The sequence below is a fragment of the Crocuta crocuta genome, unplaced genomic scaffold, assembly GCF_008692635.1.
Source record: "Crocuta crocuta isolate KB4526 unplaced genomic scaffold, BGI_CrCroc_1.0 scaffold1141, whole genome shotgun sequence".
Taxonomy (NCBI): Eukaryota; Metazoa; Chordata; class Mammalia; order Carnivora; family Hyaenidae; genus Crocuta; species Crocuta crocuta.
This window is the reverse complement of record NW_027527565.1, coordinates 14,203-30,118: the sequence shown is the minus strand read 5'-3', so window position 1 is coordinate 30,118 and position 15,916 is coordinate 14,203. Positions and strand designations below refer to the sequence as shown.

Sequence of the window (15,916 nt, the reverse complement as noted above, 5' to 3'; positions counted from 1 at the left end):
CTTGGCAGCCTTCTGCTCTGCACCACAATGGATTCCAGACACTGTGTATGCACTGTGCGAATACTTTTCTGGAACAGAACAGTGAAAGGCATGNGGACTTATTACAACCAACCCCTCAGAAATACAAGCAATTATCAGGGAATACTATGAAAAATTATATGCCAACAAATTGGGCAACTTAGAAGAAATGGACAAATTCCCAAGCACACACTCACTACCAAAACACATGGGAAGAGATAGGAAATCTGAACAGACCCATAACGAGTGAAGAAATCGAATCAGTTATCAAAAATCTCCCAAAGAATAAGAGCCCTAGATCTGATGGCTTCCCTGGGGAGTTCTACCAGACATTTAAAACAGAATTAATCCCAATTCTTCTCAAGCTATTCCAAAAAATAGAAATCAAAGGAAAACTCCCAGACTCATTTTATGAAGCCAGCATCACCCTGATTCCCAAGGCAGACAGAGATTCAGCAAAAAAAAAGAGAACTACAGGCCCATATCCTTGATGAATACGGATGCAAAAATCCTCAACAAGATACTTGCAAATCGAATCCAACAGCACATAAAAAGAATGATCCACCAAGATCAAGTGCGATTCATTCCTGGTTACAGGGCTGGTTCAATATTCGCAAATCAATCAATGGGATACATCACATCAACAAAAGAAAAGATAAAAACCATATGATCCTGTCGATAGATCCATTTTACTTTTATGAAAGAACAGACAGCAGAACTCATGGCCAGGTATTTAATCACACAGATATAAGATGTCTGAACTAGAATTTAAAATCACAATTATAAGGGTACTAGCTGGGGTTTTAAAAAACATAGAGGATGCCAGAGAATTCCATTCTGCATAGATAAAAGAACCAAAACTTAGGTTGAAATTTAAAGTGCTATAGCCAAGATAAAATCATGAATGGATGCCATGACAGTGAGGACTGATGAGGCAAAGCAACGAGTCTGTGATATAGATCAATTATGGGAGGAGTTAAGATGGTGGAGAAGTAGAGGGATTTCCTCATCTCTCAAACACAACTTTATTGAGGTCATATTACTTGAAACACCCAGGAAATAGATCTGCAGAACAGCAGAAGGATCTCCACAGTGGGAGGGAGACAGCTTGGCAGATGTGAGGTTTCTGGATGAGAATTGGGGAGACAAAATGCCAGAGCCATGGAGGGGAGTGAAACCGTTTTGTGAAGAGACAAAAGGGAGAGAGAAAGAGGGATTGAGAAAGTGTAGCATTGAGTCAGCACAAGAGGAAAACTTCTCTGGACCATAGACTAAGGAACAAGAAATACTGAGTGTATCCGTTCTTTTTATTATTATTATTATTAATTTCTGAGAGAGAGAGAGAGACAGCGTGAGCAGGGGAGGGTCAGATAGAGAGGGAGATACAGAATCAGAAGCAGGCTCCAGGCTCTGAGCTATTTGTCAACACAGAGCCTGATGCGAGGCTCGAACCCACGAACTTTGAGATCATGACCTGAGCCAAATTCGGACGCTTAACCAACTGAGCCACCCAGGCGCCCTATCCATTCCTTTTTTTAAACAATGTTTGTAGCTCAAACCCTGAGCCCAAAAACACTTTTGGAAGTGTGTCACTTTCTCCAGAGAAGAGCCATGGTGCGCACTCTTGGGGGAGGAGGGAGCTGGCCCCAGAGTGGATGATATGGTGTAGAGATCTCTGGGGTGCAATGGGAGACAATAGTACTCTTCCTGGAATACTTTTGGAATAGGATTTATTGCTTACTCAAGGACAAAAGAACCTGCCAGTGTCAACAAAAGGCCTCTTATCAGTAGGGTTGAGACGATCTACTCCAGAGGGGTGCAGATCTGCACCATGTTGATCCTTTAAGACTTTGTGTTTTGAGAGAGCGAGGCAAGATGGCAGAGAAGTAGGAGCTCCATACATTTCACTCGCCCCCATCTTTCAAACAGAAGGCCTAAACATAGGAACCTGTACAGAATCACAGGAGTTTGGGAGGAAAAAGACACAGAGTCCACTGAGATAACAACCTTATAGGCCTACCTCAAGAAACAAACCAAAGTACACATGGTGAAGAGTCCCAAATACCACTATGAGTAGGGACATAAAATAACCAAAGTTTCAACAAGACAGACCAAGAGAAACCATTCAAAGAACACTTCCTGAACAGACAGGCCCTGGACAGTCAAAGAGCCTACTGTAATACAGCATTACTCACAGGGGCAAAGTGCATAACAAGCTTTTAAAACTAACAAGAGACAGGAAGCTAGCCAAAATGATGATATGGAAGAACTGTACTCTAAAGAAAATCCAGGAAGAAATGACAGCTAAAGAACTACTCAAAACAGATATAAGCAACATAACTGAACAAGAATTTAGAATAATAGTCATGAAATTAATCGCTGGGCTCAAAAAAGGCATGGAAGACATCAGAGAAACTATTACTACAAAGACTATAGAGCTTAAAAACAGTTGTGATGAATTTAAAAAAATGCTGTAAATGAGGTGCATAATAAAATAGAGGCATCCAATGCACGAATTGAAGAGGTAGAAAGAATAGGTGAATTAGATGACACAATTATAGAAAAAGAGGAAGCTGAGAAAAAGAGAGATAAACTGATCCAGGAACACAAAAGGAGAGTTCGAGAGCTGAGTGATAAAATCAAATGGAACAATATCCATTTCATAGGAATTCCAGAAGAGGAAGAAAGAGGGAAAGGCACTTAAGGAGTCACTGAGGCTGCGCCGTTGTCCAAGGAGAGCCCCGCAGCCACGGAAGCACCCAGTTCAATGGCCAAGCCCCAGGCCCCACAGCGCCCACGGACAGGTCAAGGTGGCCAAGGCACCTGTCAGCTCCTAGCAAACCGTAGCAGTCAATGAGTAATAGGGACAGCCTATGGAAACCAAGTCTACTTCCACTGCCTGTCTTTTTTCTCGGTGTCTCTCTCTCTCTCCTATACTAACTCGTTTCAAATCCTAAGTAATGATATGTATTGCCCAAGATTAAAAAAAAAAAAGGATGTTGTCCAATCGAAGGAGGGAGGGAGTGGGGAGAATCCAGATAGTATTTTTGTGGGGAATATCTAATATACCTTCAGTTAACTTTACCAATCAGTCCTGGATTTTAAAAATCAGTGTCTGAAAGTACAGTACAATTTTTGTGCCTGAACTACTGTTACATGCACTCCGCCTCCAGGATCCGAATATCTTGTCTTCTGCAAGGGGGTTCGGAGTGATACGTTTGATTCTGCCCACAGGGTCTCTGCCAAGGTAATCAGATCTTTCCGATGGCAGTATTTCCTGTGTTTTCTTTTTAATTTACAGCTTTTCTTATTATGATATTTTTTTAATATTGTGGATGAATACCAACTTTCAGACAGCCCTCTTAGCCTGTCCACATGTATCTCGATGCCAAGACTCCATTCTTCCTCCTCAGGGATTTTGGGAGTAACAAGCATTTTCTCATCCTACTTAGCCTCCCTAGATATCTCATGACAAGTGAATGCATGTCCGTGGTTGGGTGCACCTGTAATTCTGTTTATTGGTCAGTGGAAATGAAAAAAAAAAAAGTCTGCATTCATTGCAGTTCTGGCTTCTTTTCCATTCTGTGTCACAGGCACCAACACATCAGTCATTGGAAACTGGAAAAAAAATTAAGTTAAAATAAAAAACAAAAAAATGTACAATGGATGCATTGAAATTATATGTAATAGTATAAATGGTGCAACAGTAATAAAGTTAAACAACTAAAAAGAAAAATAAAGGAGTCATTGAACAAATTATAGCAGAGAACTTCCCCAATCTGGAGAAGGAAACAGATATTGAAATCCAAGAGGCACAGAGAACTCCCCTCAAATGTAACTTGAATCGATCTTCAGCACTACATATCATAGTGTCAAGAACTTTTGTCAGCACAGTACTCAATGTAAGTCAAAGCCGCAGGTGTGTTCCCCATCTAAACATCATAGGGAAACTCTAAGGTAAAACCGATATTCCCATTTATTCTAGGAGAGTATAACAAACCTCCACATACTCAATGGACATGGTGCTAAACAAACCAGAACTACCCTGAGAAGATGATGAGAGGCACATTGCCTCCACACTGGAGGACTGGATGGTTTGGCAACAGCCAGAGTTTGGGGGGTAAATTTTGTCCTTGCAGAATATCAAGGGGAGCCTCTTCCCTGAAGACTCCCTAAAATGGACAAGCCAGTCCCAAAGTTCCCCTGCCCTAGTGTCAGGATTCACCTTTAATTCATCTTTAATCCTAGCAGGATTATTAGCCAAGCAGGAGCTCTCTCATGTACCTGCTCCAAAAGGCAGAGGGTGACCATGCTCAGGCAGTTATCAGTGATCCTCCTAGCAAGTTACTCCTCCCAGGGGAAGCGTTCAGCTCTCAGGCAGACACACTTTACCCAGGAACAGTTCAAAACTGGTTCCAGGCTCAGGATGCTCCAGAAAATGTATAAGACTTGTATTGGGCTGGGGTTGTCATAGGAAGAGCCTCGAGAGAAGACAAAAAGAAAAGGTGAGAAGGACAGTGAAGTATGTAGGTTTTCTGCTCTAATGACTCTCCTGCTCAGTGCTCCATTATTTCTGGATATAGGTGGTGAGTGGCAAGGCCCCAGCCCCAGCAGAGGGGAACTCAAGGGAAGGCCAATTTTAGATTCTATTCCCGGAAATGACTCCATTCTCAAAAACCGGGGTGCGTTGGGTACACTTCCCTCCTGGAAGGCAGGGGCAACACAGGGTCTGGAGGAGCCACAAGTTGATCCTCACTGTGGAGTTTGCACAGAGCTCAGCCTGACTGGGGGTGTGGAGTTGCCCTGAAGCCTCTCAACTGAGCCGTATCTTCTGATGTCAGTGCCCAGACCAGTAAGAAGCCCATATTCAGCCCTGTGAAGGGAGCCCCTCAGAAGGGTTCACACACTGCCTATAAATTTGTTCTCTGTGGTTTCCTGACATGCCCACCTAAAGGGCTTCCTGCCCTCCACCTGCTGAGATCAGAGTGCAGATCCTACATCCACAATGGTTTTTCTTTCTGACCCTAGTTATGACCTCACATGGTGTCAATGCACCTTCCATCACCAAGTAAGGGTCTGAGCCCATCACTGCTCATTACTGACTGGATGACTCTGGGCAGCTGCTTAACCTCTCGATGATGCTCAGGTCTTCATTCTCATGTGGGAGCAGAAGGGAAAGAAACAGTATTTTTGCAGTCAGGAGACACAGGGAGGGGTCTTGTGACTGCGACAAGGTGATAAAGAAAGTCTGCCTTACAAAGTGCCTGCCAAGATTGCAAATGTACATAACAGGTAGAAAACTCTTATGCAGCCAAGAGACTGAGAGAGGCATCACAACCCTTGATCCCTTCCTTGTGTCAGAAAAGCACAGCTAACAAGTTGAGAAGAAAAGGATCAAGCCTGTTGCACGGGATGTTTTATCCCTTTAGGACAACAATAAGGGCTGAGCATGGCCTTCTATCTCCGATGATCTTCAGAAAAAAAGACTCTGGACTGACCTTCTTTGTCTGACACGGAGGTAGGTGGTCAACAGGTCTGAACTGTGTCTGTCCCCAGCATCCCAAGGGGCATATCAATGTGAGTGAGCCCCAAAGGGTCCCTCCTACCTGAAGGGCATACTTGTTAATCTCAGGTTCAGCCATTTTTCTGTCTGCCTAGCCAGGACTTCTCTGGGCATAAAAATCAATTGCTTTCCTATTCTCTGAACAGAGGGAATGTAACAATGTCTGCATAAATCATAATTCCTGATTTCTTAACGTTGACTTAGGAATAGCAAGTCTGACTCTGGACTCTGAAACGTGTATACAGGGGCATCAGGCCCCAGCCCACTGGGTGCTGTGGGCACAGCAAGCCAGACCCAATCAAACAGGGCACCAGCCCCAGAGCAATTCTCACACACTTCTGGGAGCAGCCCAGCCCTCGGGAGTCCCTGAGTGGGGGCTTTCTGTCACTCACTACACAGAGCTCCATCACTGCCAGAGTACCTGAGTCCCAGAGGTATTCCCTACCTTACTACTGAGGACTGTAATTAGTTGTCTGTGTGTGTTCATCTGCATCCACAGATAGTTATCACTCATATGTGAGCTTGCATCTTAGCGTTGCAGTTGTTTCTACCTGGAATTTCAGTCTCTCTTGTCCCCTGACTCCTCCCTGAGTTATTTCTCAGTCTTTCTCCCATCACTGCATTGATTGTCTATGTAAGACAGAGGATATTTCTCTGATGTCTCCAAAATATGGCAGGATGGGGAGATCCATGACTGACAAAAGAATATACACAGGAAGAATCTGAAAATACCTGTTTCTCTTTTGTAAATATTTTATTTTCTGTGTAATACAACAACGACCTATACACTGAACAATCATGCAAAGAAATAGAACATCTGTAACAACTTATACCTCCCTCAGTGCTCCTGTTTACTCCAGTTCTGTCCAGAGCCGTCAGGCAACAATTTCATGAAGTACTGTTTATGACTCCTTCCTTTTATTTGTTGTGTTATTACTTACATATGCATGCCTAAAAATATATTGTTTAATTTTCTTGAAACAATTTTATGTGGGTTCTACTGGTTCTTAATACTTAATCTCAACACTATGCTAAAGGATTACTTCTTTACTTTAAACCGATGGTTCATTCCTTTCAACGATGTTTATGTCAACTTATTTATCCATTCTCTGTGGATGGCTATCCCCCCCCTCTCTCTTTCTCTCTCTCTCTTAATTATGAAGATTGCTTCTAGGAGCACACGTCCATATGTCTCTTCCACATTTTTGCAGAGTGACTCTGGTGTAGTCTGAGGAGTGGAAATGCTGACTCCTGATGTGCATGATATACAATTTATAAGATTCAACCATATTGTTTCTTCAAAGTGATTGTATTGACTTACATTCCCAGTAGCCACGTTTTAGAGATTCTATCCATCTACAATCTCACCAAACCTGGTGCTATTCAACTGTTTAAATTTTCCAAACCAATGTTTTCTCTTAGTGTATTGATGTGCATTTGTCTCATCCTAGTTAATCTATGGCCCTTTTCTATTTTTTCCCCCAATCATATTTATTTTTCTGAGAAGTTCTGTTCATATCTTTTGCCCACATTCCTCTGGGATTGTTTCACTTTTCCTTAGTGATTTTCAAATTAAAGTTTTTTTAATTTTTATTTTTTAAGTTTATTTATTTATTTTGAAAGAGACAGGACAAATGAAGGAAGGGGAAAGAGAGAGAAAGAGACAGAGAGACAGGGAGAGAGAGAATCCCAAGCAGGCTCTGCACTGCCCACACAGAGCCCTATGTGGGGCTTGAACTCATGAAATTGTAAGATCATGACCTGAGCTGAAAGAGAGTCAGAAGCTTAACCAACTGAGCCACGCTGGTGCCCTGATTTTCAAATTAAAAAAAAATTTAATGTTTGTTTTTAAGAGAGACAGTGAAAGTGGGGGAGGTGCAGGGAGAAGGGAAACACAGAATCCAAAGAAAGCTCCAGGCTTTGAGCTGTCAGCCCAGAGCCTGATGTGGGGCTCAAACCCACAAACCGGGAGATCATGTCCTGAGCCAAAGTCAGACGCTTAACCGACTGAGCCACCTACGTGTCTCAATGATTTTCAGATTTTTAAAATACCTTCTTTCTATTGATCTTTAGTTGACTATATTTTTGCAAATATCTTCTCCAGATGTGTGGAGATTTTTCAACTTCCTTTTACATTTGTTTTCATGAAGAGAAGCTTTTTGTTTTAATGTAATCAAAAGTATCACACTGCAGCTGTCATCTTGGTATCCGTAACAGGTATCATTTTGTTTAAGAAATCTTTCTCTAAGAACAGTTATATGTTATTCAACAGCTTCCATTTAAATTTTAGTTCTTATATAACCATATGAGTTAATTATAATAAGTGATGTAAGTAGAGATTCAGTAACCTCTGTCCATATGGAGAACCAATTTGTGAGCTCCACTTACTAGATAGTGCCTTCTACCCTCAATGACATCCCCTTAACTCTCCCATGCAAAAAAATTCCACACATGCCTGAATCCTATACACCGCTCTGTGTTCCTTTCTGTGGGTCACCTGGTCTATCCTTGTACCAACATCCAACTGTCTTATGTACTAAAGCATTGAAATAAATCAACCTGATACATCAAATCATTCTCTGTTCTTCTAAAGAAATCTTGGTATTTTCCTCTTGATCTTCCATGTAAATCTTAGATCCAGGCTCTTCCTCCCTCTCTCTGTGTCCTCACCCTATTGCATGGCCAAATTTCCACAAAGTCCCTCTTGATGTTGGAGTTGTTTATCAGAGATGACCTCATGACCCGCCAGGGTCATCTATGCTCAAGTGTGAGAACATGGCAGCCAGCAACAGGGCTACTATCAACAGAAAAAACAGAAAGACAGAAAAGTTATAGCCCCTCTCCTTTCTGATAGGAAATGTTTTTTTCATTCACTGGAAGTTTTGAAAACTTGCTCACAGCCTTCTTCCCTGTACGCAGAGCTCTCAAGGGAGTCTTGCTACATGGCCTCAGGTTTTGTTGGAGACTCACCTCCCATGGCCTCTGGTGTCTCTCTGCCCTCCTCCTACTCCCTGAGTCTCCTGAAGTCAAACCACCTTTTGTTTCTTTTCCTGGAACTGTTGGTTCTATGAAGGAACAATGGTTTCGCTTTCATGTCCTGTAAATGTGGGCCCTCATCTATCAGCCAAATCTTCCTGTTTCTTGTCCTTCCTGCTGTCTTTCATACTTTAGCCAGGGAGGACAGGGGCTCTCCAGCTCCTTGCTCGCTACAGTGACCTCAGAAGCATGTAGGACCTGCATTTCCCAGAGAGGACGGGCCTGGGGAGTGTTCGCGTGCCAGGAGTTCCAGGGAGAACTTCAGTAGGCTCAGCATTTTTCTGTTGTGTTAGTGGAAACTTTCACGGTCTCTGACATCAGAATCCTCTTTTCTCTCTGGAGTCATGGAGTAAGCATACTGTGCACCTGCCATGATGGGACACTGGCCTTGTGCCTGGAAGGTTGAGGTGTAATTCTGGCGTAGAGAACTAAGGTTTCATTCAGCTTCTCATGCCATTCTCTTTGAAGAAGAAAGAACCATAGTATAAAGACGCTTCTTCTTTTATTTCTTCCTTTTTTTTTTAATGAGGAAGTTGTACAAAAATTTCAAATAAGCAGAATGTTTACTGGGTGTCTGCATTAGTTTCTCAATGTTGTGTAGGGTATCAGCACAAACTTAGTGGCTTAACACAATAATCTAGATTTATTAGCTTATCGTTCTAGAGGGGAGATGTCTAAAATATCTTTTGTAAATTATTTATTTATTTATTTATTTTAACGTTTATTTATTTTTGAGACAGAGAGAGACAGAGCACGAGCTGGGGAGGGGAAGAGAGAGAGAGGGAGACAGAGAATTGAAACAGGCTTCAGGCTCTGAGCTGTCAGCAAGAGCCCGACACAGGTCTCGAGCCCCCGGACCGCGTGATCATGACCTGAGCCGAAGTCGGATGCTTAACCGACTGAGCCACCCAAGCGCCCCTATAAATCTTTTTAAAAAATTTTTAATGTTTCTTTATTTTGAGACAGACAGACAGACAGAATGCCACGGGGAGGGAGGGGGCAGAGAGAAAGACACACACAGAATCTAAAAGAGGCTCCAGGCTCTGAGGGGCTTGAACCCTCAAGCGGTGAGATCATGACCTGATCTGAAGTCAGACGCCCAACCGACTGAGCTACCCAGGCACCCCTAAAATACATCTTAAAGGAGATAAAGTCGAGGTGTTAGTAGGACTGACTGGTTCTCCTGGAGTTTCCTGCGGAATCAGCCCTACTAAATCCATTTCTTTGTCTTTTCCAGCTTTTGGAAGTTACCAGAATTCTCTAGCTTGTGGTCTTACTTTCATTTTACATGTTTCTGGATTTTCACTCCAAACTCTGCTTCCATTATCTCATCTCATTTTCCATGTTTAGCCTTGCCTCTTCATATAAGTTCCTCTGTGACTATATCATCACATTACTTAGGAAGGTACGGTGATTCTCTCTCCAGAAACCTTTGCTAGAATTCAAGCAGCCTATAAAGAGACCAGTCTAAAAGGTGTGGCTGACATAACTCACGAATCACTTGTGGAAGCAGAAAACACTCCTCTGGATGTGGCTGTGTTTGGAGAATCTGGGACTGGGAAGTACGCTTTCATCAACGATCTGTGAGGTCATAGTTATGAAGTGGAGGGTTTTGCTAGTGTCGCTGCTGTAGAGACCAGCAAGAAAACAACAGCAAACCCTGCCAACATCCAAAATATCCCAGTGTGATCTTCTGGAACACGCCTGGAACTGGAACCCTCAAGTTCCTTCCACATACATATCTAGAAATGGTGGGATTTGCTAAGTATGTCTTCTTCACCATCATTTCTTCCTCATGGTTTAACCTCAATGATGTTTTTCTGGCCACCTAAAATCAAGAAGGTAGGCAAAAAGTTCTACTTTGTTAGAACCAAGGTGAACAATGATTTATATAATGGGTAGAAAAACAAGGCCATGTCCTTAAAAGGGGAGAGAGTTCTTCAACAGACATGAGAGAACTACCTGTCTAATCTAAGCAAAATCAGAGTGCCTAAGTCGTGCATCCTCTTGGTCTCCAACTTTGACCTGAATGGCTTTGATTTCCCAAGACTGGAGGAGATCCTGCTGAAGGAGACCCCTGTTCATAAGCACTACATCTTTGTGCTTCTGTTGGCCAATTTGTTTGATGCTTCCACTGAGATGAAAAAGGCATTCTTCAAAGAAAATACCTGTCTGGATTCCCTGAAATCATCAGCTTTCACTTTCAACTCCAGCAGGAGAAGTGCTTGGATCTTTACCGGAGCCATTCTGGTTTGGATGAGAAGACCGTCAAAAGGATTACCAGGAAACTGGGCATGTTGTTTGAAAGGGATCAAGAGTTTCACCAAGTGCTTGAATTTCTAGTTACTTCTGAAGAAGGACAGCGTAGTAGCCAAGGCCATGAAGTGTGCTTAAAGCCATTCTTTGATGAATGGATATTTCCTATCTACTCTCTTCCAGTTTCTGAAAAATCTACTTTCTACATTCGAAATTCATCAATACTGTGGCCAAAGATGTTAACATTCTCTTGCATAAGACTTTAGAGAGCTTAAGTCTAAGAAGATGACACAGAGATGGGCCTAAGTGCATAACCGAATAACAAATGAGCCTGAGGTTGTGTGTTCTATAGATCGGGTTGGGGTCATCTTCCACCCTCCCACTATGGCCAAAACTTCCACAAAAAGAAGAGAATGTGTCCATTGGAGAAAAAAAGTTTGCTCCACAATGATAATCCATGCTATGCAAAGGAACTTTGACTGTGGGCTCTCTCTCTATCCCCTGCACTATTTCTCTTAAAGCATGACAAAACTGCACCCTATAGTTTTCATTAAGCTCCATGTTTTTGTTATGAGGTACTTTTAATTTGCCTGGTTTACTCAGATAATAAATATTTGGTACAATCAGGAGAACTGTTGTCCATTTTTGTTGTTTTATATGTTTGGCATTCGTTAGTCATTATATGAACACAGTCTTCACCAAAGTAAGGGTAATTCAAGAATATGGGCACATATCTAAGTGCGTAATATAGTGTATAATGGGACACTATAACAAAGAGGAGAAAGTTGAAAGAGGAAATGTTGAAAGCGAAATGTTCCAGGGTGTCATATTTTCAGGTATTACTGAGGAACAAAGGGAAGGGAGCAAAGTCAGTGTTTAATTTCTAAGACTTGATCGACATTAGATGGGCTGAGAGAATAGTGAACAGGGTACAATAAAGGGCAGGAGAGATGAAACAGTGAAAGTGAATTAGGAAGGAGATTGCAAAGCAAAACTGAATTCAATTAGGCAAGCAGGAAGAATACTGTGTTTTACTTCCACCCCAATTTCTGCAAAAAACTTGTGAAACAGTACCTAGTAAACGTTCATAATATTAACCTCAAGGCTCAAGGATTGTTATCCCCGCAGAATTTACACTTCCAGGATCCAGGATGCTTGTCATCTTGCCACCAGATCCTGCCTATCCTTATAAGCAGCATGGACACTGAGGAAATTCTCCATCATTTTCCTCTAATCAACCGTATGTGGCCAGCACGAGGACAGACACAACCTTCCCATCCTCTAGAATTCATGACCTGTTCCAGATACCTAGGCCTTTTCCTCCCAATTCAGTGATCTTTCATCAAGACAGCAAAAGGCAAATCCAGTGGGTCTGGTATGGGTCCCTTTGGGAAGACACTTGTGATAAGAGAAGAATTACCAAATACTTAGAGCTGTGGGGTATATGTTAAAGTTCCCTTGTTTCCAGAGGAGACAGGCAAATGCGTCTTCCTCCTGTGAGAAGGAAAGACTCAAAAGGTGGAATTAGGGGAAGAAGTTTTGGTGCTTTGGTTTTATCAGCCTCATCTTCATGCGAACAAGGGTGTTCATGTGCCTGGCGGACATCCATGAAAGGCCTAGAGGATTTCTCTAGCCATGCAAAGTGTGAAAGAGAGGATTTTAAGAGAGAGGTATTAGGTCTGGGAGGAGGAAATAAGAGCTGTGAGATGTCTGCAAGCCAAGATCCATGAACCCAGCCAATTAATGATTGTGAACAATTTACAGCCATTATCAGGTCAGCATCCAACACTCAATCAGCCTGTCTGAGGCGGTTTTGGAGCTCCTCAAGGAGGTGCTGTGATGGTTGACCATCACTTTTGGCATCTGGGATGAGTCCATGTCATTCTGTAGCCCTCAATACCAGTCTCACTGTGTTTTAATTCTTTGTTCCCCATGTGACCTCTCCTTGAACGCAAAACTCTTTTTCATGACCTAAATTCGGAGGCGGTGAGTTGAGCCACCAGAGAGTTGGTATTAGTGAAAAAGAGAAACCCCAGCCTCTTGATGCTCAGTGCTCCTGCCTGAAAGCATCCTGCAGTCTTCCTACCAGCTGAGTCAGTAACAAAACAGCCAATGTCCTAACTTCTGTCCAGTTCAGGGACTGTGAGATGACATATTGGTTCTCTGAAGTAGGACACTTTTGGAATAGGTGGGGTGAAAAGTCCAGCTCCCAGGCCAGCTAGGCTTCTCTCTCCTATCACAACAGCCTTAAGGCAACATAGCAAGAGACAAATGATATCACTTCCTGGGAGTCACCATCAAGAAAGGGGGAGGTAAACTTTAGTGATCCTTGCTGGCATGCCTTTTAGCCTGAATAATTTTAGTGAAGAGAACTTTAACTGAAAGCTTGTTGAGGGCCAGACTAATGCCATCTGTGTGACACTCCAAAGATGCTGAGGTGTGGCATTTTATTGCCCACTTTTTTCAAGTTCCAGTACACCCTTATCCATATCTGAAGGTCCTTGCTTGGATCAAAATGTACTTAAAACCTTGACTTCAGTTTAGATGCTGCATAACTTAGATGCTTCCCCCTGCACAATAATAATCTATAAATCAAAACAACAACAACAACAACGAAACCAATGTCATGCTAACCTGAGAAAAGGTAAGAAGCAGTGTTGCTACTCTACACAATGAAGAATAGAAATTTTCCCTAGAGGCAGCATGAGGGGAGTTTTATTGTCAAGGGCTTTGCTCATTCATTTATTTTTTTTAATTTGTTGATTCAGCATTAATTGAATAGTCATACATGTGAAAATCCTGGGTTCCTTGAGCAGCCCTTGGGCACTGCCTTAGTACCTTCCAAATGAACCCTAGGGAGATTTCAGGGAAGAAAAAGAACCAAGTCCCTCTCGACATTGAACTTTACTTTATAAGGGAGAAAGACAAGAAATTAAAATTTTCTTGTAATTAAAAGGTGACATAGATTCAGATGGTGCTGGTGCTATGAAGAAGAATAAATAATTGTAAATAGAAAGGGAAGATGTTTCCTTCAACTTGGTGGTCTGGGAAGGCCTCTACGAAGACCTGACAGTTGAGGAGAGACACAAAATGTGCATATATGTAGGAAGAGTGTCCCAGGTGGAGGGAATAACAAATGCTAAGATCATCAAAATGCAAGGAGCTTGTCATGTCTTTGACAGGCTGGTGGGCCCCTGGCATGCAATAGAGAGTCCAGTGAGAGAGTGGTAGGAAAGGAAGGCTTAGAAATAATCAGGCACTGGGTGAGGTAGAACACTGGAGGGCATGGTATTTGTTTCAGAATTTATTGTAACTATGATGGAAACTACTGGAGCAAGGACATGACCTAATTTAGGCTTAGGAAAGAGTTTGGCAGATAGGGGATCATGGAGCTAATGGGGCAGGCTAAGGGCAACCAAAGGTACTCACTTAGTTGTTCATGTGGGATGGTGGTGGATTGGTCAAGATGGGAGAGACAGTGGGTGTGAGAAGAGAAGAGAAGAGAAGAGAAGAGAAGAGAAGAGAAGAGAAGAGAAGAGAAGAGAAGGATGTATTTTGAAGAGAGTCCTGCCATTTTCGTTCAGTAGCTGGAGGAAGATATCAGAGGGAGGATATAAGAATCACATGCAAGGTTTGTCATGAACAACTGATTGAAGAGAAGTGCCATTCAAGGAAATAGGGAAGGTTCTAGAAGAATAGCCCTGGGGATAAGGATGAAAGAGAGGAGTCAAGAATCAAGAGCTCAGAAACAGAAGTGTGAGAGTTGAGGTGTCTGTTTGAACTCGGAGTGGAGCTGTTATGTGGGCAGGGGGATGTTTGTCTGAGGTTGAGCAGAGAGCATGGTTGTGCAGCTTTCTAGGTGTCTGACCTTTGCAAAATCATGCAAAAGCATGTCCCTTTATGCTAAAATAGGGATTGACTAACTTGCTCAAGGACCGTGTAGGGATAGAAAGTCTAAAGGCAATTTAAAATTTAACACTTACATTAAAGAAGTATGGTACAGTGAATGTGCTCTATGGAGACACCTGAATTTTTAGGAGGCACAATAGAGGAAAATTAACTTGCGAGAGAGAATTTTGTTTTCACAAACCTTCTCTCCAAGGGGCAAATGGGTTAATGTTTTCATTGCCCACTCTCCACATATCGGTACTCACATGTTCCAGCAACATTCTTGACAAGAAGTTTCTTTCTCCATTCAATTGCCTTAGCAAGTTGTCAGGTCGTTTAATCAGGGGCACCTGGGTTGGTCAGTCGGTTAATCATCCGACTTTGGCTCTGGTCATGATCTCCCGGTTCGTGGGTTCGAGCCCTGCATCGGCTCTGTGCTGACAGCCAGCTCAGAGCCTGGAGCCTGTTTCGGATTCTGTATCTCCCTCTCTCTCTGACCCTCCGCTGCTTACGCTGTCTCTCTCTCTCTCTCTCTCTCTCTCTCAGAAATAAATAAAACATTAAAAAATTTTAAAAAATGTTTAATCATACTTAGGTCAGTTTTTGTCTTCTCTAGTCTGTTCCATTGTTGTGTATCTATCATTTCTTCAATATCGCAATGTCCCAATTATAGCAATTTCTAAGTCTTAGAATAGGGTAAGAATAGGGAATAAGTCTTCAAACTTTATTCTGTTTTCCCCATAATTGTTTTTTTCTATTCTGTTTCCTTGCCTTTCAAAATAACTTTAGAATTAGCTTGTTTACATCTATGAACAAAGATTGCTCCTAAATTGATGGGAATTGTTTTGAATCTATAGATCTAATTGGAAAAATTGATATCATTACATTATCGAGCTCTTAATCTATGAACACACTATGTACTTCCATGTATTTGAATTTTCCTTGGTTTCTTTCATCAGTGTTTTGTAGTTTTCCATGTAGAGCTATTGCTTATCTTTTGTTATTTACACTGAAGTATTTTATTCACTCTGTTTTCGTATAATTGAAAATTTTCAAATTCCACTTCTCATACTTGTATATAGGAATAATTTTGTAAAGTGGTCTTGATTTTGCGACATCTCCAGTATTATTTACCGATTTGGGATTTTTTATTGT

At 42.1% G+C, this 15,916-nt stretch overlaps 1 pseudogene; it reads left to right on the top strand.

Annotated features, from left to right (window-relative positions):
* The first annotated feature begins 4,676 nt into the window (after window positions 1-4,676).
* On the top strand, window positions 4,677-11,458 carry LOC144236464 (interferon-gamma-inducible GTPase 10-like; annotated as a pseudogene).
* The last annotated feature ends 4,458 nt before the right edge of the window (window positions 11,459-15,916 follow it).